A 24,612-nucleotide genomic window follows, 5' to 3' on the forward strand; every position below is an offset into this window, starting at 1 on the left:
CCTTCCCACCTCCCATGTATAATTTACCTTCCCACCTCCCATGTGTCCTTTACCTTCCCACTCCCCATGTGTCCTTTACCTTCCCAATACCCATGTTCACTTTATTTTCCCACTCCCCATGTGCCCTTTACCTTCCCACTCCCCATGTGTCCTTTACCTTCAAACTCCCCATGTGCCCTTTTCCTTCCCACTCCCCATGTGCCCTTTAACTTCCCACTCCCCATGTGTCCTTTACCTCCCCACTCCCCATGTGTCCTTTACCTTCCCACTCCCCATGTGTCCTTTACCTTCCCACTCCCCATGTGTCCTTTATCTTCCCACTCCCAATGTGTCCTTTACCTGCCCACTCCCCATGTTCCCTTTACCTTCCCACTCCCCATGTGTCCTTCACCTTCCCACTCCCCATGTGTCCTTTACCTTCCCACTCCCCATGTGCCCTTTACCTTCCCACTCCCCATGTGCCCTTTACCTTCCCACTCCCCATGTGCCCTTTACCTTCCCACTCCCCATGTTCCCTTTACCTTCCCACTCCCCATGTGTCCTTTACCTTCCCACTCCCCATGTGTCCTTTATCTTCCCACTCCCAATGTGTCCTTTACCTCCCCACTCCCCATGTGTCCTTTACCTTCACACTCCCCATGTGTCCTTTACCTTCCCACTCCCCATGTGTCCTTTACCTTCCCACTCCCCATGTGTCCTTTACCTTCCCACTCCCCATGTGTCCTTTACCTTCCCACTCCCCATGTGCCCTTTACCTTCCCACTCCCCATGTCCCCTTTACCTTCCCACTCCCCATGTGTCCTTTACCTTCCCACTCCCCATGTGCCCTTTACCTTCCCACTCCCCATGTGTCCTTTACCTTCCCACTCCCCATGTGTCCTTTATCTTCCCACTCCCAATGTGTTCTTTACCTTCCCACTCCCCATGTTCCCTTTACCTTCCCACTCCCCATGTTCCCTTTACCTTCCCACTCCCCATGTGTCCTTTACCTTCCCACTCCCCATGTGACCTTTATCTTCCCACTCCCCATGTGCCCTTTACCTTCCCACTCCCCATGTGTCCTTTACCTTCCCACTCCCCACTCCCCATGTGTCCTTTACCTTCCCACTCCCCATGTGTCCTTTACCTCCCCACTCCCCATGTGTCCTTTACCTCCCCACTCCCCATGTGTCTTTTACCTTCACACTCCCCATGTGTCCTTTACCTTCCCACTCCCCATGTGCCCTTTACCTTCCCACTCCCCATGTGTCCTTTACCTTCCCACTCCCCATGTGCCCTTTACCTTCCCACTCCCCATGTGTCCTTTACCTTCCCACTCCCCATGTGTCCTTTACCTTCCCACTCCCCATGTGCCCTTTACCGTCACACTCCCCATGTGTCATTTACCTTCCCACTCCCCATGTGTCCTTTACCTTCACATTCCCCATGTGCCCATTACCTTCCCACTCCCCATGTGTCATTTACCTTCCCACTCCCTATGTGTCCTTTACCTTCCCACTCTCCATGTCCCCTTTACCTTCCCACTCCCCATGTGCCCTTTACCTTCCCACTCCCCATGCTCCCATTACCTTCCCACTCCCCATGTGCCCTTTACCTTCCCACTCCCCATGTGCCCTTTACCTTCCCAATCCCCATGTGCCCTTTACCTTCCCACTCCCCATGTGTCCTTTACCTTCCCACTCCCCATGTGTCCTTTACCTTCCCACTCCCCATGTGTCCTTAACCTTCCCACTCCCCATGTGCCTTTACCTTCCCACTCCCCATGTGTCCTTTACCTTCCCACTCCCCATGTGCCCTTTACCTTCCCACTCCCCATGTGTCCTTCACCTTCCCACTCCCCATGTGTCCTTTACCTTCCCACTCCCCATGTGTCCTTTACCTTCCCACTCCCCATGTGTCCTTTACCTTCCCACTCCCCATGTGTCCTTCACCTTCCCACTCCCCATGTGTCCTTTACCTTCCCACTCCCCATGTGTCCTTTACCTTCCCACTCCCCATGTGCCCTTTACCTTCCCACTCCCCATGTGTCCTTCACCTTCCCACTCCCCATGTGTCCTTTACCTTCCCACTCCCCATGTGTCCTTTACCTTCCCACTCCCCATGTGTCCTTTATCTTCCCACTCCCCATGTGCCCTTTACCTTCCCACTCCCCATGTGTCCTTTACCTTCCCACTCCCCATGTGCCCTTTACCTTCCCACTCCCCATGTGTCCTTTACCTTCCCACTCCCCATGTGCCCTTTACCTTCCCACTCCCCATGTGTCTTTTACCTTCACACTCCCCATGTGTCCTTTACCTTCCCACTCCCCATGTGCCCTTTACCTTCCCACTCCCCATGTGCCCTTTACCTTCCCACTCCCCATGTTCCCTTTACCTTCCCACTCCCCATGTGTCCTTTACCTTCCCACTCCCCATGTGTCCTTTACCTTCCCACTCCCCATGTGTCCTTTACCTTCCCACTCCCCATGTGTCCTTTACCTTCCCACTCCCCATGTGTCCTTTACCTGCCCACTCCCCATGTTCCCTTTACCTTCACACTCCCCATGTGTCCTTCACTTTCCCACTCCCCATGTGTCCTTTACCTTCCCACTCCCCATGTGTCCTTTACCTTCCCACTCCCCATGTGTCCTTAACCTTCCCACTCCCCATGTGTCCTTTACCTTACCACTCCCAATGTGTCCTTAACCTTCCCACTCCCCATGTGCCCTTTACCTTCCCACTCCCCATGTGCCCTTTACCTTCCCACTCCCCATGTGTCCTTTACCTTCCCACTCCCCATGTGCCCTTTACCTTCCCACTCCCCATGTGTCCTTTACCTTCCCACTCCCCATGTGTCTTTTACCTTCCCACTCCCCATGTGTCCTTTACCTTCCCACTCCCCATGTGTCTTTTACCTTCCCACTCCCCATGTGTCCTTTATCTTCCCACTCCCAATGTGTCCTTTACCTTCCCACTCCCCATGTGTCCTTTACCTTCCCACTCCCCATGTGTCTTTTACCTTCCCACTCCCCATGTGTCCTTTACCTTCCCACTCCCCATGTGTCCTTTATCTTCCCACTCCCAATGTGTCCTTTACCTTCCCACTCCCCATGTGTAATTTACCTTCCCATCTCCCATGTGTCCTTTACCTTCCCACTCCCCATGTGTCCTTTACCTTCCCACTCCCCATGTGTAATTTACCTTCCCACCTCCCATGTATAATTTACCTTCCCACCTCCCATGTGTCCTTTACCTTCCCACTCCCCATGTGTCCTTTACCTTCCCACTCCCCATGTTCCCTTTATTTTCCCACTCCCCATGTGCCCTTTACCTTCCCACTCCCCATGTGTCCTTTACCTTCAAACTCCCCATGTGCCCTTTTCCTTCCCACTCCCCATGTGCCCTTTAACTTCCCACTCCCCATGTGTCCTTTACCTCCCCACTCCCCATGTGTCCTTTACCTTCCCACTCCCCATGTGTCCTTTACCTTCCCACTCCCCATGTGTCCTTTATCTTCCCACTCCCAATGTGTCCTTTACCTGCCCACTCCCCATGTTCCCTTTACCTTCCCACTCCCCATGTGTCCTTTACCTTCCCACTCCCCATGTGTCCTTTACCTTCCCACTCCCCATGTGTCCTTTACCTGCCCACTCCCCATGTTCCCTTTACCTTCCCACTCCCCATGTGTCCTTCACTTTCCCACTCCCCATGTGTCCTTTACCTTCCCACTCCCCATGTGTCCTTTACCTTCCCACTCCCCATGTGTCCTTAACCTTCCCACTCCCCATGTGTCCTTTACCTTACCACTCCCAATGTGTCCTTAACCTTCCCACTCCCCATGTGCCCTTTACCTTCCCACTCCCCATGTGCCCTTTACCTTCCCACTCCCCATGTGTCCTTTACCTTCCCACTCCCCATGTGCCCTTTACCTTCCCACTCCCCATGTGTCCTTTACCTTCCCACTCCCCATGTGTCTTTTACCTTCCCACTCCCCATGTGTCCTTTACCTTCCCACTCCCCATGTGTCTTTTACCTTCCCACTCCCCATGTGTCCTTTATCTTCCCACTCCCAATGTGTCCTTTACCTTCCCACTCCCCATGTGTCCTTTACCTTCCCACTCCCCATGTGTCTTTTACCTTCCCACTCCCCATGTGTCCTTTACCTTCCCACTCCCCATGTGTCCTTTATCTTGCCACTCCCAATGTGTCCTTTACCTTCCCACTCCCCATGTGTAATTTACCTTCCCATCTCCCATGTGTCCTTTACCTTCCCACTCCCCATGTGTCCTTTACCTTCCCACTCCCCATGTGTAATTTACCTTCCCACCTCCCATGTATAATTTACCTTCCCACCTCCCATGTGTCCTTTACCTTCCCACTCCCCATGTGTCCTTTACCTTCCCACTCCCCATGTTCCCTTTATTTTCCCACTCCCCATGTGCCCTTTACCTTCCCACTCCCCATGTGTCCTTTACCTTCAAACTCCCCATGTGCCCTTTTCCTTCCCACTCCCCATGTGCCCTTTAACTTCCCACTCCCCATGTGTCCTTTACCTCCCCACTCCCCATGTGTCCTTTACCTTCCCACTCCCCATGTGTCCTTTACCTTCCCACTCCCCATGTGTCCTTTATCTTCCCACTCCCAATGTGTCCTTTACCTGCCCACTCCCCATGTTCCCTTTACCTTCCCACTCCCCATGTGTCCTTCACCTTCCCACTCCCCATGTGTCCTTTACCTTCCCACTCCCCATGTGCCCTTTACCTTCCCACTCCCCATGTGCCCTTTACCTTCCCACTCCCCATGTGCCCTTTACCTTCCCACTCCCCATGTTCCCTTTACCTTCCCACTCCCCATGTGTCCTTTACCTTCCCACTCCCCATGTGTCCTTTATCTTCCCACTCCCAATGTGTCCTTTACCTCCCCACTCCCCATGTGTCCTTTACCTTCACACTCCCCATGTGTCCTTTACCTTCCCACTCCCCATGTGTCCTTTACCTTCCCACTCCCCATGTGTCCTTTACCTTCCCACTCCCCATGTGTCCTTTACCTTCCCACTCCCCATGTGCCCTTTACCTTCCCACTCCCCATGTCCCCTTTACCTTCCCACTCCCCATGTGTCCTTTACCTTCCCACTCCCCATGTGCCCTTTACCTTCCCACTCCCCATGTGTCCTTTACCTTCCCACGCCCCATGTGTCCTTTATCTTCCCACTCCCAATGTGTCCTTTACCTTCCCACTCCCCATGTTCCCTTTACCTTCCCACTCCCCATGTTCCCTTTACCTTCCCACTCCCCATGTGTCCTTTACCTTCCCACTCCCCATGTGACCTTTATCTTCCCACTCCCCATGTGCCCTTTACCTTCCCACTCCCCATGTGTCCTTTACCTTCCCACTCCCCACTCCCCATGTGTCCTTTACCTTCCCACTCCCCATGTGTCCTTTACCTCCCCACTCCCCATGTGTCCTTTACCTCCCCACTCCCCATGTGTCTTTTACCTTCACACTCCCCATGTGTCCTTTACCTTCCCACTCCCCATGTGCCCTTTACCTTCCCACTCCCCATGTGTCCTTTACCTTCCCACTCCCCATGTTCCCTTTACCTTCCCACTCCCCATGTGTCCTTTACCTTCCCACTCCCCATGTGTCCTTTACCTTCCCACTCCCCATGTGCCCTTTACCGTCACACTCCCCATGTGTCATTTACCTTCCCACTCCCCATGTGTCCTTTACCTTCACATTCCCCATGTGCCCATTACCTTCCCACTCCCCATGTGTCATTTACCTTCCCACTCCCTATGTGTCCTTTACCTTCCCACTCTCCATGTTCCCTTTACCTTCCCACTCCCCATGTGCCCTTTACCTTCCCACTCCCCATGCTCCCATTACCTTCCCACTCCCCATGTGCCCTTTACCTTCCCACTCCCCATGTGCCCTTTACCTTCCCAATCCCCATGTGCCCTTTACCTTCCCACTCCCCATGTGTCCTTTATCTTCCCACTCCCCATGTGTCCTTTACCTTCTCACCCCCCATGTGTCCTTAACCTTCCCACTCCCCATGTGCCCTTTACCTTCCCACTCCCCATGTGTCCTTTACCTTCCCACTCCCCATGTGCCCTTTACCTTCCCACTCCCCATGTGTCCTTCACCTTCCCACTCCCCATGTGTCCTTTACCTTCCCACTCCCCATGTGTCCTTTACCTTCCCACTCCCCATGTGTCCTTTACCTTCCCACTCCCCATGTGTCCTTCACCTTCCCACTCCCCATGTGTCCTTTACCTTCCCACTCCCCATGTGTCCTTTACCTTCCCACTCCCCATGTGCCCTTTACCTTCCCACTCCCCATGTGTCCTTCACCTTCCCACTCCCCATGTGTCCTTTACCTTCCCACTCCCCATGTGTCCTTTACCTTCCCACTCCCCATGTGTCCTTTATCTTCCAACTCCCCATGTGCCCTTTACCTTCCCACTCCCCATGTGTCCTTTACCTTCCCACTCCCCATGTGCCCTTTACCTTCCCACTCCCCATGTGTCCTTTACCTTCCCACTCCCCATGTGCCCTTTACCTTCCCACTCCCCATGTGTCTTTTACCTTCACACTCCCCATGTGTCCTTTACCTTCCCACTCCCCATGTGCCCTTTACCTTCCCACTCCCCATGTGTCCTTTCCCTTCCCACTCCCCATGTGCCCTTTACCTTCCCACTCCCCATGTGTCCTTTACCTTCCCACTCCCCATGTGCCCTTTACCTTCCCACTCCCCATGTTCCCTTTACCTTCCCACTCCCCATGTGTCCTTTACCTTCCCACTCCCCATGTGTCCTTTACCTTCCCACTCCCCATGTGTCCTTTATCTTCCCACTCCCAATGTGTCCTTTACCTTCCCACTCCCCATGTGTCATTTACCTTCCCACTCCCCATGTGTCCTTTACCTTCCCACTCCCCATGTGTCCTTTACCTTCCCACTCCCCATGTGTCCTTTTCCTGCCCACTCCCCATGTTCCCTTTACCTTCCCACTCCCCATGTGTCCTTCACCTTCCCACTCCCCATGTGTCCTTTACCTTCCCACTCCCCATGTGTCCTTTACCTTCCCACTCCCCATGTGTCCTTTACCTTCCCACTCCCCATGTGTCCTTTACCTTCCCACTCCCCATGTGTCCTTTACCTTCCCACTCCCCATGTGTCCTTTACCTTCCCACTCCCCATGTGTCCTTTACCTTCCCACTCCCCATGTTCCCTTTACCTTCCCACTCCCCATGTGTCCTTTACCTTCCCACTCCCCATGTGTCCTTTACCTTCCCACTCCCCATGTGTCCTTTACCTTCCCACTCCCAATGTGTCCTTTACCTTCCCACTCCCCATGTGTCATTTACCTTCCCACTCCCCATGTGTCCTTTACCTTCCCACTCCCCATGTGCCCTTTAACTTCCCACTCCCCATGTGTCCTTTACCTTCCCACTCCCCATGTGTCCTTTACCTTCCCACTCCCCATGTGTCCTTAACCTTCCCACTCCCCATGTGTCCTTTACCTTACCACTCCCCATGTGTCCTTAACCTTCCCACTCCCCATGTGCCCTTTACCTTCCCACTCCCCATGTGCCCTTTACCTTCCCACTCCCCATGTGTCCTTTACCTTCCCACTCCCCATGTGCCCTTTACCTTCCCACTCCCCATGTGTCCTTTACCTTCCCACTCCCCATGTGTCTTTTACCTTCCCACTCCCCATGTGTCCTTTACCTTCCCACTCCCCATGTGTCTTTTACCTTCCCACTCCCCATGTGTCCTTTATCTTCCACTCCCAATGTGTCCTTTACCTTCCCACTCCCCATGTGTCCTTTACCTTCCCACTCCCCATGTGTCTTTTACCTTCCCACTCCCCATGTGTCCTTTACCTTCCCACTCCCCATGTGTCCTTTATCTTCCCACTCCCAATGTGTCCTTTACCTTCCCACTCCCCATGTGTAATTTACCTTCCCATCTCCCATGTGTCCTTTACCTTCCCACTCCCCATGTGTCCTTTACCTTCCCACTCCCCATGTGTAATTTACCTTCCCACCTCCCATGTATAATTTACCTTCCCACCTCCCATGTGTCCTTTACCTTCCCACTCCCCATGTGTCCTTTACCTTCCCACTCCCCATGTTCCCTTTATTTTCCCACTCCCCATGTGCCCTTTACCTTCCCACTCCCCATGTGTCCTTTACCTTCAAACTCCCCATGTGCCCTTTTCCTTCCCACTCCCCATGTGCCCTTTAACTTCCCACTCCCCATGTGTCCTTTACCTCCCCACTCCCCATGTGTCCTTTACCTTCCCACTCCCCATGTGTCCTTTACCTTCCCACTCCCCATGTGTCCTTTATCTTCCCACTCCCAATGTGTCCTTTACCTGCCCACTCCCCATGTTCCCTTTACCTTCCCACTCCCCATGTGTCCTTCACCTTCCCACTCCCCATGTGTCCTTTACCTTCCCACTCCCCATGTGCCCTTTACCTTCCCACTCCCCATGTGCCCTTTACCTTCCCACTCCCCATGTGCCCTTTACCTTCCCACTCCCCATGTTCCCTTTACCTTCCCACTCCCCATGTGTCCTTTACCTTCCCACTCCCCATGTGTCCTTTATCTTCCCACTCCCAATGTGTCCTTTACCTCCCCACTCCCCATGTGTCCTTTACCTTCACACTCCCCATGTGTCCTTTACCTTCCCACTCCCCATGTGTCCTTTACCTTCCCACTCCCCATGTGTCCTTTACCTTCCCACTCCCCATGTGTCCTTTACCTTCCCACTCCCCATGTGCCCTTTACCTTCCCACTCCCCATGTCCCCTTTACCTTCCCACTCCCCATGTGTCCTTTACCTTCCCACTCCCCATGTGCCCTTTACCTTCCCACTCCCCATGTGTCCTTTACCTTCCCACTCCCCATGTGTCCTTTATCTTCCCACTCCCAATGTGTCCTTTACCTTCCCACTCCCCATGTTCCCTTTACCTTCCCACTCCCCATGTTCCCTTTACCTTCCCACTCCCCATGTGCCCTTTACCTTCCCACTCCCCATGTGTCCTTTACCTTCCCACTCCCCACTCCCCATGTGTCCTTTACCTTCCCACTCCCCATGTGTCCTTTACCTCCCCACTCCCCATGTGTCCTTTACCTCCCCACTCCCCATGTGTCTTTTACCTTCACACTCCCCATGTGTCCTTTACCTTCCCACTCCCCATGTGCCCTTTACCTTCCCACTCCCCATGTGTCCTTTACCTTCCCACTCCCCATGTGCCCTTTACCTTCCCACTCCCCATGTGTCCTTTACCTTCCCACTCCCCATGTGTCCTTTACCTTCCCACTCCCCATGTGCCCTTTACCGTCACACTCCCCATGTGTCATTTACCTTCCCACTCCCCATGTGTCCTTTACCTTCACATTCCCCATGTGCCCATTACCTTCCCACTCCCCATGTGTCATTTACCTTCCCACTCCCCATGTGTCCTTTACCTTCCCACTCTCCATGTTCCCTTTACCTTCCCACTCCCCATGTGCCCTTTACCTTCCCACTCCCCATGCTCCCATTACCTTCCCACTCCCCATGTGCCCTTTACCTTCCCACTCCCCATGTTTCCTTTACCTTCCCAATCCCCATGTGCCCTTTACCTTCCCACTCCCCATGTGTCCTTTACCTTCCCACTCCCCATGTGTCCTTTACCTTCCCACTCCCCATGTGTCCTTAACCTTCCCACTCCCCATGTGCCCTTTACCTTCCCACTCCCCATGTGTCCTTTACCTTCCCACTCCCCATGTGCCCTTTACCTTCCCACTCCCCATGTGTCCTTCACCTTCCCACTCCCCATGTGTCCTTTACCTTCCCACTCCCCATGTGTCCTTTACCTTCCCACTCCCCATGTGTCCTTTACCTTCCCACTCCCCATGTGTCCTTCACCTTCCCACTCCCCATGTGTCCTTTACCTTCCCACTCCCCATGTGTCCTTTACCTTCCCACTCCCCATGTGCCCTTTACCTTCCCACTCCCCATGTGTCCTTCACCTTCCCACTCCCCATGTGTCCTTTACCTTCCCACTCCCCATGTGTCCTTTACCTTCCCACTCCCCATGTGTCCTTTATCTTCCCACTCCCATGTGCCCTTTACCTTCCCACTCCCCATGTGTCCTTTACCTTCCCACTCCCCATGTGTCCTTTACCTTCCCACTCCCCATGTTCCCTTTGCCTTCCCACTCCCCATGTGTCCTTACGAGTGGTGGAATAATAACATATTTTTTTCATACAGTTTTTGTCATTGTTCTGAACCCATTGCCGCCAAGTTGTTGTAACGCCGTCAAATTGGCCACCCCCCCACCCCTACCCCTACTCCTACCCCTACCCCTACCCCTACTCCTACCCCTACCCCTACCCCTACTCCTACTCCTACCCCTACTCCTACCCCTACCTCTACTCCTACCCCTACCCCTACTCCTACTCCTACCCCTACTCCTACCCCTACCTCTACTCCTACCCCTACCCCTACCCCTACTCCTACTCCTACCCCTACCCCTACTCCTACCCCTACCCCTACTCCTACTCCTACTCCTACCCCTACTCCTACCCCTACCCCTACTCCTACCCCTACCCCTACTACTACTCCTACCCCTACCCCTACCCCTAGCCCTACCCCTACCCCTACTCCTACTCCTACCCCTACCCCTACTCCTACCCCTACCCCGTCCGCTGGTCTGCCCTGTACGGAACTTGTGTGCTCCCAGTTGTGCCTTTCTCCCAGTCTGCACATCTATGGAGATATGGAGGTATCCAAACATGCATGCCTTGAGATGAATTCACCATTCGAGTGTTTGTAGCAAGCTACCTTGTTTCAAATATCTGCAGTACTGCCACAGCAGCATAACATTTGATTGACACTTGATAACACTTGCTTTGCTTAATCATCAATATTGGTTCTGGTTGGCTGTTACGCGCAGCAGAGTGAGGCAGAACGACATAGAGAGGAGCAGCTGCATCTAGGACCCTCCAACCCAACTCCATCCATACTTCATTCAGGAGTTGCACATGTGTATCAGGGTAGCAGCAGCACAGGTTGTCTAGACTCTAGCTAGCTACCATATGCTAAACGATCCACACAAGGCACTAGCCAGCCGTCCATATACAGTAGCAAGAAAAAGTAGGTGAACCCTTTGGAATTACCTGGATTTCTGCATAAATTTGACATCAAATTTGATCTGATCTTCATCTAAGTTACAACAATAGACAAACTTAGTGTGCTTAAACTAATAACACACTAATTATTGTATTTTTATTGTCTATATTGAATACATCATTTAAACATTCACAGTGTAGGGTGGAAAAAGTATGTGAACCCCTCGGATAATGGAGTCAGGAGTCAACTAACCTGGAGTCGAATCAATGAGACAATATTGGAGATTTTGGTTAGAGCCATGCCTCATAAAAAACACTCACAAAATTTGAGTTCACAAGAAGCATTGCCTAATGTATTAGTATTGTATTTATTATGGATCCACATTAGCTGCTGCCAAAGCAACAGCTACTCTTCCTGGGGTCCAACAAAAGTAAGGCAGTTTATATAATTTTAAAAACATTACAATACATTTACAGATTTCACAACACACTGTGTTCCCTCAGGCCCCTACTCCACCACTACCACATATCTACAGTACTAAATCTATGTGTATGTGCAGTGAGTATGTTATTGTGTGTGTGTGTGCGTGTGTGCGTGTGTGCGCGTGTGCGCGTGTGAGCGTGTGTGCGTGTGTGTGCGTGTGTGCGTGTGTGCGTGTGTGCGTGTGTGCGCGTGTGTGCGTGTGTGCGTGTGTGCGTGTGTGTGCATGTGTGCGTGTGTGCGCGTGTGTGCGTGTGTGCGTGTGTGCGTGTGTGTGTGTGTGTGTATGCATGTGTCTGTGCCAATGTTTGTAATGCTTCACAGTCCCCGCTGTTCCATAAGGTGTTTTTTTTTATCTGTTTTTTTAAATCTAATTTTACTGCCTGTGTCAGTTACTTGATGTGGATTAGAGTTTCTTGTAGTCATGTCTCTATGTAGTACTGTGTGCCTCCCATAGTCTGTTCTGGACTTGGGGACTGTGAAGAGACTTCTTGTTGCATGTCTTGTTAGGTATGCATGGATGTCCGAGCTGTGTGCCAGTAGTTTAGACAGACAGCTCGGTGCATTTTTTCCAGCAGCAGACTATGATGGATAATGTCAAAAGCTGCACTGAAGTCTAACAAGACAGCCCCACAATCATTTTATCATCAATTTATCTCAGCTAATCATCAGTCATTTGTGTTAGTGCTGTGCTTGTTGAGTGTCCTTCCCTATAAGTATGTTGAAATTATGTTGTCAATTTGTTCATTGTGAAATAGGAAAGCATCTGGTAAAACACAATTTTTTCCAGAAGTTTACTAAGGGTTGGTAACAGGCTGATTGGTTGGCTATTTGAGCCGGTAAAGGGGGCTCTACTATTCTTGTGTAGTGGAATGACTTTAGCTTCCCTCAAGGCCAGAGGGCACACGCTCTCTTGTAGGCTTAAATTGAAGATGTGGCAAATAGGAGTGGCAATATCATCTGCTATTATCCTCAGTAATTTTCCATCCAGATTGTCAGACCCCGGTAGCTTGTCATTGTTGATAGACAACAATAATTTGTTCACCTCTTCCACATTGACTTTACGGAATTCAAAAGTACAATTCTTGTCTTTCATTATTTGGTCCGATATACTTGGATGTGTAGTGTCAGCATTTGTTGCTGGCACGTCATCCTTAAGTTTGCTTATCTTGTCAATGAAAAAGTCATTAAAGTAGTTTGCAATATCAATGGACTTTGTGATGGATGAGCCATCTGATTCAATGACTGAAGGAGCCAAGTTGGCTTTTTTCCCCTAAATTTATTCTAAGGTGTCCCAAAGCTTTTTACTATTACATTCTTTGTATAATTTATCTTTGTTTCATAGTGTAGTTTCCTTTCATTTTATTTAGTTTAGCCACATGATTTCTTAATTTGTAGTACTTTTGCCAATCGGTTGGGCTGCCAGACCTAATTGTCATACCTATTGCCTCATCCCTCTCAACCATACAATTTTTCAATTCCTCATTAATCCAAGGGGATTTAACCGTTTTTACAGTCATTTTCTTGGGTGCGTGCTTATTAGTAACTGGAATAAGTAGTTTCATAAATGCATCAAGTTCAGCGTCTGGTTGCTCCTCATTACACACCACAGACCAGCAAATATTCTTTACATCATCAACATATGAATCACTACAAAACGTCTTGTATGACCTCTTATACACTATATTAGGTCCATCCTCTGGAACTTTGGTTTTACTAGATATGGCTATTATATTGTGATCACTACATCCTATGGATTTTGATACTGCTTTGAAGCAAATATCTGCAGCATTAGTAAAGATGTGATCAATACATGTTGATGATTTCATTCCTGTGCTGTTTGTAACTACCCTGGTAGGTTGACTGCCAACCTGATCCAGGTTGCAGGCACTGGTTACAGTTTGAGGTTTTTCCTGAGTGGGCAGCTTGATGATAGCCAGTCAATATTTAAATCACCCAGAAAATATCTGTTGATATCACATAGATGATCAAGCATTTCACACATATTATCTAGACACGGACTGTTAGCACTTGGTGGTCTATAGCAGCTTCCCACAAGAATGGACTTTGGGTGAGGCAGATGAACCTGCAGCCATAATACATCAACAGTATTTAACATTAGATCATCTCTAAGCTTTTGTCTCGATCGTCGTAATGATGAGACCAAGGCACAGCGTGAATAGAGTTCCACATACTGTTTATGAACTGAAACTCACTGAACAAAACAACAAACAACCAAACAAAACGTGAAGCTGAAAGTGGGAAAAAGGGCTGCCTAAATATGATCCCCAATCAGAGACAATGATAAAACGCTGTCTCTGATTGGGGACCATATCAGGCCACTGGAGGCGCACTGGAGGCCTGATGCGTGGTGCCGGTACTGGTGGTACCGGGCTGATGACACGCACCTCAGGGCGAGTGCGGGGAAGAGGAACAGCACGGACCTGACTGGGGACACACACTTGAGGGAGAGTGCGAGGAGCAGGAATAGGACACACCTGACTGGAAAAGCGCACTTGAGGGCGCAGGAGTTGGCACAGGACGCCCTGGGTTGTGACGGTACACTGGAGACCTGGTGTGTATAACCGATATCAATTGTTCCGGAACTGTAACACACATTTCAGTACGAGTTCGGGGAGCTGACTCAGGTGGCACCGAACTGACAACATGTTCCTTTATTCCAAATCAGTGCGTCCTCCACCAACTCAACAACTCCCCCATTTCTCTCTCCTCCGAATTCTCCTTCTTCTCCCAGACTGGCTCTGGTTCACTCCTCGGCTCCGCCGACTGCTCCCCATGTTCTCCCCCCCCCAAAAAAAAATTATTGGGGTTTCTGTGGCCTTCCTCACCGACGTCGTTGCTGTCCTCACATGCTGCTAGGGGACTCCCGCCAAGGAAGGCGATCCTGTCCGGCCAGGATTTCCTCCCAAGTCCGGGATCCCTTCCCATCCAGGATCTCTTCCCAAGTCCAGAATACTTCCTCCTCCTGGGCACGCTGCTTGGTCCTTTGTTGGTGGGATCTTCTGTCTCGATCGTCATAATGATGAGACCAAGGCACAGCGTGAATAGAGTTCCACATATTTTCAATGAGCTGAAATTCACTGAACAAAACAACAAACAACCAAATGAACCGTGAAGCTACTGGTGTGCACACAGACACCTAACTGTAGATAAGATCCCACACCAGAAAGTGGGAAAAAGGGCTGCCTAAATATGATCCTCAATCAGAGACAACGATAAACAGCTGTCTCTGATTGGGTACCATATCAGGCCAACATAGACCTACAAAATCACTAGACATACAAAAACCTAGAGTACCCACCCTAGTCACACCCTGACCTAACCAAAATATATAGAAAACAGAGATATCTAAGGTCAGGGCGTGACAGCTTTACAGGAATGTGATTCTGAAAATAGACCGCAACACCGCCTCTGTTGGCATTTCTGTCTTTTCAGTAGATGTTATAACCTTGTATTGCTACCACTGTATCATCAAAGGTATTATCTAAGTGAGCTTCAGAGATAGTCAGAATATGAATGTAATCTGTTACAAGCAAGTTATTGACTTCATGGACCTTGTTTCTCAGGCTACATATGTTAATATGGGCTATTGTTTAGCAAATTTCTCGTGGGACTTGATTGTTTTTAATGCTTTACTGGGAATTGATTACTGGGAATCAATTGAGGCATTGAACCATTTCAAATAAGACAGCTAGATACACCTACTTCAAACCCTAGCAAACTAATACATTGATTTAGCCTACACAATTTAGCCTACACAATATCACAGACAATGTTTTTTTAAATAAACAAATGTTTAGCGCGAGAGGCTATATGGACAATCCTGGCCTACAAAAATATTTAAATAAGAACAAATTCTTATTTACAATGACGGCCTACCCCGGCCAAACCCAGACGACGCTGGGCTAAGTGTGCGCCGCCCTGTGGGACTCATAATCAATAGCCGGATGTGATACAGCCTGGATTCAAACCAGGGACTGTAATGACTCGTCTTGCACTGAGATGCAGTGCCTTAAACCGCTGCGCTACTCTGGAGCCCTAAAATATAATAATATTATTTAAGTAGCACAGATGAGAGCAAAGTGAACTGAGTCCCACAGGGTTGTGACAGCTAAGGACACACTGTCCCGGTGTTTTAACCATTGAGTAGAATATATCAAGGTGACGTCTAGATGGCTAGTAATATTAGTTATTTATGGTGTAGGCTGCTGTTCTACTTGAAATTCTGTATCATCCTGGAAGGGAAAACAATTTGCCACGTTGCTAGTTTCCGCCGCCGACACAATGTAAGACTACAGCTGACCAGTTGCACTGCACCTCAGTCGGCAGGCACCTCGATACAACATGATGCACTGGTCATTCGCATCAGCTTTAGCGGCTCGCGAGTATGGCCAACAACTTAGTTAATGTGTAAAATGCAGCCTGTCAATCCCCAATGATATGGGTCATCTTTTGAACTGCTAGAAACAAGACAGTTTCTCTGTGGTAATGGTGGAAACATAACGGTCACGAATCTGCGCTCAGTTTATTCTCTATGGCACTCAGAGGCTGCGACACAGCCTATAATCACAATATTCTTTGGGTGATGTTTTTCTAGGTCACACAGCTAGATATTTAGCTTCATGTGTCTCAACCGACAGCATGAGGTTGAGCCTGAAACTGCTCATTTTAATCTACAGTAGGCATAAGCTATTACTGTAAAGAAATACAGTATGTTAGAGTAATTTTTACAGGAGGCTTCCGAATTACAGTTACTAACAGTATTTTTCAGCATTTTACCCATAATGCAGTGCAATCTACAGCATGAATGCTGTAAAACAAATGTATGGTATTATACTGTGCATCCTTCAATGTTTTACTGTTGAAACAGTACAGAAAAGTCTTACAGTGTGAGCAAATTCACCCTACTGTGTTAGAAGCAGTGGTGAAAACAGCACCTCATTCTCATATTTGAGTTAAAGTAAAGATACCTTAATAGAAAATGAAAAGAAAAAGAGAAAGGCACCAAGTAACATACTACTGGAGTAAAACTCTAAAAGTATTTGAAATATACTTCAGTATCAAAATTAAATTCAATTTCTGAAATATTCTTAAGTATCAAAAGTAAAATTGTAAATCATTTAAAATTCCTTATAGTAAGCAATCCAGACCACATCCTTTTCTTGTTTTTTCAATTTAGGGATAGCCAGGTGCACACTCCAACACTCAGATATAATTTACAAACACGGCATGTGTTAATGAGTTCATCAGATCAGAGGCAGTAGGGATGACCAGGGATGTTCTCTTGATAAGTGTGTGAATTGGATAATTTTCGAGTCCTGCTAAGCATTCAAAATGCAACGAGTACTTTTGGGTGTCAGTGAAAAAGTATGGACTAAAAAGTATATACATGTCTTTTGGAATGTAGAAAAAAAAAGTTAAAGTATTAAAAGTAAAAGTTGTCAAAAATATAAATCGTAAAGTAAAGTACTGATACCGAAAAGTAGTACTTTGAAGTATTTTTACTTAAGTACTTCACACCTCTGGTTAGAAGTCCTGAAACCCTAATTACTAGTCTAATTTGGGTTTAGGATCTTGCCAAATCATCCTGTGTATATCCATATATAGACAATGGCATGCTTCAAGCTGCTTTTGTCATTGTAATTTGGACGTACAGTAGTGGGAGGAATTCTTGTGTCCATGTCAGGAGTGTGGAGTGTGGAGGCGTGTTCATGCAGAGTTTGTTTGTAATGTTGGACATGAATGTGCGGTCATCTGGTGTGTATATAGACAGGCTGCCTGACAACGTCGCAAAAACAATGTGTGAGTGTCGCAGAGGCAGAATGCCGGGTGTTGTCATGATTCTGGTCAGTCAGATATTTTATTTTTTATTTAAACTAGGCAAGTCAGTTATTTACAATGACGGCCTACCCCGGCCAAACCCTAAGCCGGATGACGCTGGGCCAATTGTGCGGCGCCCTATGGGACTCCCAATCACGTCCTGTTGTGATACAGCCTGGAATTACACCAGGGACTGTAGTGACGCCACAAGCACTGAGATGCATTGCCTTAGACCGCTGCGCCACTCAGGAGATAGTTAGCAACAACGACAAGAAGCTGCCATGTGGGAAATCGTAGGTGGCTCGTTGCAGCTCATATTATATTGTTATTGATACCATGTCTTGTTTTGAGGTGTTTTGACTCATGTGATGTTTATGCTAATAGGTCTCAAATTTGCTAGCTAGCTAACCAACAACTGTAAGGATTTATTTAAGAGGTATCAAGTGCTTATTGTACAAATTTACTTATGTTTTCAATATACACTGAGTTTACCAAACATAAAGAACACCTTCCTAATATTGAGTTGCATCCCCTCACCCCTCCCCCTTTTCCCTCAGATTCTCAATTTGGACTCTACAAGGTGTCGAAAGCATTCCACAGAGATGCCGGCCCGTGTTGACTCCCACAGTTGTGTCAAGTTGGCTGGATGTCTTTGGGTGGTGACACATTCTTGATTTAAGTGAGAAACCTAGCAGCGTTGCAGTTCTTGTCACAAACCGGTGTGCCTGGTACCTACTACGATATCCCGTTCAAAGGCACTTACATTGTTTGTCTTGCCCATTCACCCTTTGAATGACATGTAAACACAATCCATGTCTCAGTTGTCTCAAGACTAAAAATCATTCTTCAACAAGTCACCTCCCCTTCATCTACACTAATTGAAGTGGATTTAACAGGTGACATCAATAAGGGATCATAGATTTCACCTGGATTCACCTGGTCAGTCTATGTCATGGAAAGAGCAGGTGTTGTTAATGTTTTGTATACTCACTGTACATTTGGACAGGAAACATAGTTACATGTTGTCAACATTCCTTTGATTCTAAGCCAACCCGGACTGTTTAGCCCCAAGGGTTGCTCACTCATTGGTTTTGTTTCTGAACAACTCACCCGTCTATCTGATTTGGTTTTAGGTGTGTATGAGTGTACTTAAATGAGTGTACTCCACTGGGATTCTCTGCCGCTGACCCTATTAAGGGGGCTGAGTCACTGGCTTACTAGTGCTCTTCCATGCCCTCCCTAGGAGGGGTGCATCACTTAAGTGGGTTGAGTCACTGACGTGATCTCGGGCTCATGCGATGGAGTAGATCTTCGTGGACTATACTCATCCTTGTCTCCGGGTAGTAGGCTCGTGGTCTGCGGATATCCCTCTACTGTTGTGGTGGCTGAGCTTTATCAAAGTGGGTGGGGTTATATCCTGCCTGGTTGGCCCTGTCTGGGGGTATCGTCGGATGGGGCCACAGTGTCTCCCGACCCCTCCTGTGTCAGCCTCCAGCATCTTTGTTGCTCTAGTTTGTGTCGGGGGCTAGGGTCAGTCTGTTATATCTGGTGTAACTCTCCTGTCTTATCCGGTATCCTGTGAATTTAAGTATGCTCCCTCTATTTCTCTCTCTCCCGCTCTCCCAACCCTCCTGGAGAACCTGAGCCCTAGGACCATGCCTCAGGACTACCTGGCCTGATGACTCCTTGCTGTCCCCAGTCCACCTGGTCGTGCTGCTCTTCCAGTTTCAACAGTTCTGCATGTGGCTATGGAACCCAGACCTTTTCACTGGACGTGCTACCTTGTCCCAGACCTGCTCTCTCTCTCTACCGCACCCGCTGTCTCGAACTCTGAATGCTCGGCTATGAAAATCCAACTGACATTTACTCTTGAGATGCTGACCTGTTGCACCCTCTACAACCACCATAATTATTATCATTTGACCCTGCTGGTTATCTATGAACTTCTGAACATCTTGGCCATGTACTGTTATAATCTCCAGAGAGGACTGGCCACCCCTCATAGCCTGTAGGTTTCTTCCTAGGTTCTAGGGAGTTGTTCCCAGCCTCCGTGCTTCTACATCTGCATTGCTTGCTGTTTGGGTTTCTGTATAGCACTTTGTGACATCTGCTGATATAAAAGGGCTTTATAAATACATTTGATTTATTGATTGAGTGCGCTTTATTTTACATAACTTTGTGCACGTGCTGTCCGTGTGTATTTCTGTGTGTCTGTGTTTGTGTATTTCTGCGTGTCTGTGCATGTTTGTATGAGTGTGCGTATGTGTGTGAAAGGGGCCAATTGCAAGCTTCCCAAAACTGTTCTCTAGGTCTAGACACAACTCAGTGGTGGAAAGAGAGAGAGGGATGCTGGTCCGCGGCAGTGGGCGAGCGAGCCACAGAAATGGCTGCCTGCTTATTATCCAAATAGAGGAAATGTAAATTGACAACGTCCCCCGTGGTGTAAATATATTAATTCCAAATGAGTTTTCTGGCGGAGAGGAGAGCGCTGCATGGCGAGGGGAAGGGAAGAGACACTGATGCACCCACTCGCTTGGCCCCCAATTCATTCTTCATTTATCAAGTTGCTCGGCTTAACGCTGCCCCAGCTAGCCTCTCCATCTTTGTTACTTTCATCTCCTTTCCTCTGTCTTTCTCTTCTTCTTCTTTTTGCCATATGCAAATGAGGCCTTGGATGAGTGGGAAAAACAAAACAACAAAAATTCCCTGGCTTGCTGGACGGGCCAAGTTTTGGTCGGTTTCTGGTGAGGGTCAATAAGGCAAGTACGAGGACGGACTGTCAGATCCGCCGCTAGGACGGACTAGGTAAACATCTTAAGCGAAACAAAATAAGATGAGGGAGAGATTGCAAACATGATTCCTTGTATTTTTGTGAGTTCATTGTGTGTAGATTGGAGGATAGAGTCCTCTGAATTCCTAAGCATTGAATGGAGAGCTTAACGACGGGTGACTTTGCAATACAGACACTCAATCGATGATAATCAAAGACTCTTTGTGCTGTCTCTGTTGTCTCTATCGCAGTGTGAAACCACTCCAGACGTACTTAGCTTCAGCAAAATTTCAATTCAAAAGGAAAGCAAAGGAATCACATTTGAAATCTCTAATTCTGACCGTCATAATACCTCTTATGGCAGTAACTTTACAAGCAAAATGTATGGACAATTTAGACTGAGAATAGTATCTAGTTATGGTAAGAGGTGAAATAAGTATAGCCAGTTATAATTGTAACGGTTTAGCAGATTATAAAAAAAGAAGACCAGTCTTTAGGTGGCTAAAAGAAAAGGAATATAACATGTACTGTTTACAGAAAACTCACTATATATCCTTAGATGAAGTTGCGTGGAAAAAGGAATGGGGTGGGGAAGTAATTTTCTGTCAGGGACAAAGAAACTCAAAAGGTGTGATGATATTAATCAACAAAAAGTCTGACTGTGCAAATAGTCAGGAATGATTTGCAAGGAAAGTCATATTTCTACAAAAGTTTCTACAACTGTTAACTGTTAGGGCTAGGCAGAATACTTTGGAGGAATTGCGTGCCCATAGTAAACTGAAAAAAAATCAGTCCAAAATTGCTAATATATGCATATGATAATTATTATTGGATAGAAAACACTCTAAAGCTTCTAAAACAGTTGGAATTATGTCTGTAAGTATAGCAGAACTCACAGGGCAGGCATTCTTCCAAACTAGTTTTGGGATCATGAAAGTTGGGGCAACTTTGACGTGATCGCCCCCACCCTTCCCAACCAGCTATGGATCTGGGGACACTTTCTATGTCTTCCATTAGATGTCCTCATTCAGTAGAGCATTTAATCGTTCAAATCCCGCGAGTTTTGGCCCTATGGGAGTGAATTGAGTGCGTGTCGCGAGAAACTACCTGTGCGTTAGGGCGCGAATTGGTCACATTCATTCCTTTGTTCCAGCACTCCGGAGGAGAACTAACAAGCAATGACCGGTTGAATTTAACATTGTTTTGTACGTTTAGAACATCCTAAAGCTTGATTTTGCACTTAGTTTGACCTGTTTAGTCGACATATAATATGTAATTTTGAAGTTTTGATGCGCAACTTTTTGGGAGCATTTCAGCTGATATTGTTAGCAGATGCTAATACAAAGACACAAGACTTGAAACCCAACAATGTTTTGGGTAAGTATGAACCCTTCCAGTACATTCTGAACGAAGACCATCAAAGGTAAGGGAATATTTATGCTGAAATTGTGTGTTTCTGTTGACTCCAACATGGCGGAGAAATATTGCTTATGTCTGAGCGATTTCTGTAACGTTAAAAAGAAATGTAACAAAGTGATTGCATTAAGAAGCAGTGTATCTTTCTAACTATATGTAGAACATGCATATTTAGTCAAAGTTTATGATGTCTATTTACGTTATCTTGCGGCGCTGTCTATATTTTCTGCGGACATTTTTCAGTATTTTCTGAACATGAATTCAATGTAAATGGACATTTATGGATATAAATGGCATATTATTGAAAAAAAATTTTTTTTACTGTGTAACATGTCCTATTACTGTCATCTGATGAAGATTTTCAAAAGGTTAGTGAATGATTTATTTTTTAATCCTGCTTTTATAATTGTATATTTTCTGGGACAAAATGGCTGCCTCTTGTCTTCGTTTCGGTGGTGGTCTAATATAAATATGTGGTGTGTTTTCGCCGTAAAACATTTAAAAAATCTGACATGCTGGGTAGATGAACAAGGTGTTTATCTTTCATTTGAGGTATTGGACTTGTTAATGTGTGGAGGTTAAATATTTCTAAGAATATTTTTGCGTTTCATGCGCCACGTTCCAGCTGAACGTGGGAGGGGTCGTTCCCAAAAGGGAACCCTAACCCGTCAGCAGGTTAAAATAATGTCTGTGAGTATAACAGAACTGAAATGGCAGGTGAAAACCCAAGGACAAACCACCCCCCCTCCATAAAAAATTCAGCACAACACTGATTTCAATGGCTGGCATTTTTATTACAGGGTGAAATCCTACCTGATTGCAGTTCCTATGGCTTCCACTAGATGTCAACAGTCTTTAGAGTTTCAGACGTATTTTTGGAAAAATTAGGGAGAAGAAGTCGTTTTTCTAAGGTTTCCCATTTTGGCTGTAGTGTTTCCATGCGCATGGCAGAGATTACGTGTTCCTTTTGTTTTCTCCGGGGAAAAAAGACAATAGCGATTCTCCGTCTTCAATTTTATTGTTTATTTGCGTATTAGGGTACCTAAGGATTGATTCTAAACGTTGATTGACTAATTTGGATAAGTTTATTGGTAACGTTTGGGATTCATTTTGTATGCATTTTGACCGATGGAAACAGAGTGGATTATTGACTGAAGCACGCCAGCTAAACTGAGTTTTTATGGATATAAAAAAAATACATTTATTGAACAAAAGGACTATTTGTAATGTAACTGAGACCTTTTGGAGTGCCAACAGAAGAAGAACTTCTTAGGTAAGGCATGAATTATATCGTTATTTCTGACTTTTGTGTCGCCAGCTGCCTGGTTGAAAATGATTGTTGTGCATTTGTAAAGTGGGGTGCTGTCCTCAGATAATCGCATGGTTCGCTTTCGCCGTAAAGCCTTTTTGAAATCTGACACCGCGGCTGGATTAACAAGGAGTTAAGTTTTATTTTGACATATTGCATGTATATTTTCAAGAATGTTAAATATTTACAATTCTGTATTTTGTATTTGGCACCCTGCACTTTCACTGGATGTTGGTCAGGTGGGACGGCTAGCCTAGAGAGGTTCAATAATGGACCAAAAAGGAAAATACTGTACAAACTATCATCACCATGCCCTTAAGGAAATCACAAATATTATGGTTACGTTAGAGATAGTGGATATTCGGAGATTATAAAACCCTGACCTAGTGAGATATACAGTGGGGAGAACAAGTATTTGATACACTGCCGATTTTGCAGGTTTTCCTACTTACAAAGCATGTAATTTGTCTGTAATTTTTATCATAGGTACACTTCAACTGTGAGAGACGGAATCTAAGAACTTAATATTTGGTACAGAAACCTTTGTTTGCAATTACAGAGATCATACGCATCCTGTATTTCCTGACCAGGTTTGCACACACTGCAGCAGGGATTTTGGCCCACTCCTCCATACAGACCTTCTCCAGATACTTCTGTTTTCGGAGCTGTCGCTGGGCAATACTGAATTTCAGCTCCCTCCAAAGATTTTCTATTGGGTTCAGGTCTGGAGACTGGCTAGGCCACTCCAGGACCTTGAGATGATTCTTACGGAGCCACTCCTTAGTTGCCCTGGCTATGTGTTTCGGGTCGTTGTCATGCTGGAAGACCCAGCCATGACCCCTCTTCAATGCTCTTACTGAGGGAAGGAGGTTGTTGGCCAAGATCTTGCGATACATGGCCCCATCCATCCTCCCCTCAATACGGTGCAGTTGTCCTTTCCCCTTTGCAGAAAAGCATCCCCAAAGAATGATGTTTCCACCTCCATGCTTCACAGTTGGGATGGTGTTCTTGGGGTTGTACTCATCCTTCTTCTTCCTCCAAACACGGCGAGTGGAGTTTAGACCAAAAAGCTCTATTTTTGTCTCTTCAGACCACATGACCTTCTCCCATTCTTCCTCTGGATCATCCAGATGGTCATTGGAAAACTTCAGACGGGCCTGGACATGGCTGGCCTGCTTGAGCAGGGAGACCTTGCGTGCGCTGAGGATTTTAATCCATGACGGCTTAGTGTGTTACTAATGGTTTTCTTTGAGACTGTGGTCCCAGCTCTCTTCAGGTCATTGACCAGGTCCTGCCGTGTAGTTCTGGGCTGATCCCTCACCTTCCTAAAGATCATTGATGCCCCACAAGGTGAGATCTTGCATGGAGCCCCAGACCGAGGGTGATTGACCGTCATCTTGAACTTCTTCCATTTTCTAATAATTGCGTCAACAGTTGTTGCCTTCTCACCAAGCTGCTTGCCTATTGTCCAGTAGCCCATCCCAGCCTTTTGCAGGTCTACAATTTTATCCCTGATGTCCTTACACAGCTCTCTGGTCTTGGCCATTGTGGAGAGGTTGGAGTCTGTTTGATTGAGTGTGTGGACAGGTGTCTTTTATACAGGTAACAAGTTCAGACAGGTGCAGTTAATACAGGTAATGATTGGAGAACAGGAGGGCTTCTTAAAGATAATCTAACAAGTCTGTGAGAG

Source organism: Oncorhynchus mykiss, chromosome 1 (genome assembly GCF_013265735.2).
Source record: "Oncorhynchus mykiss isolate Arlee chromosome 1, USDA_OmykA_1.1, whole genome shotgun sequence".
NCBI classification, from domain to species: Eukaryota; Metazoa; Chordata; class Actinopteri; order Salmoniformes; family Salmonidae; genus Oncorhynchus; species Oncorhynchus mykiss.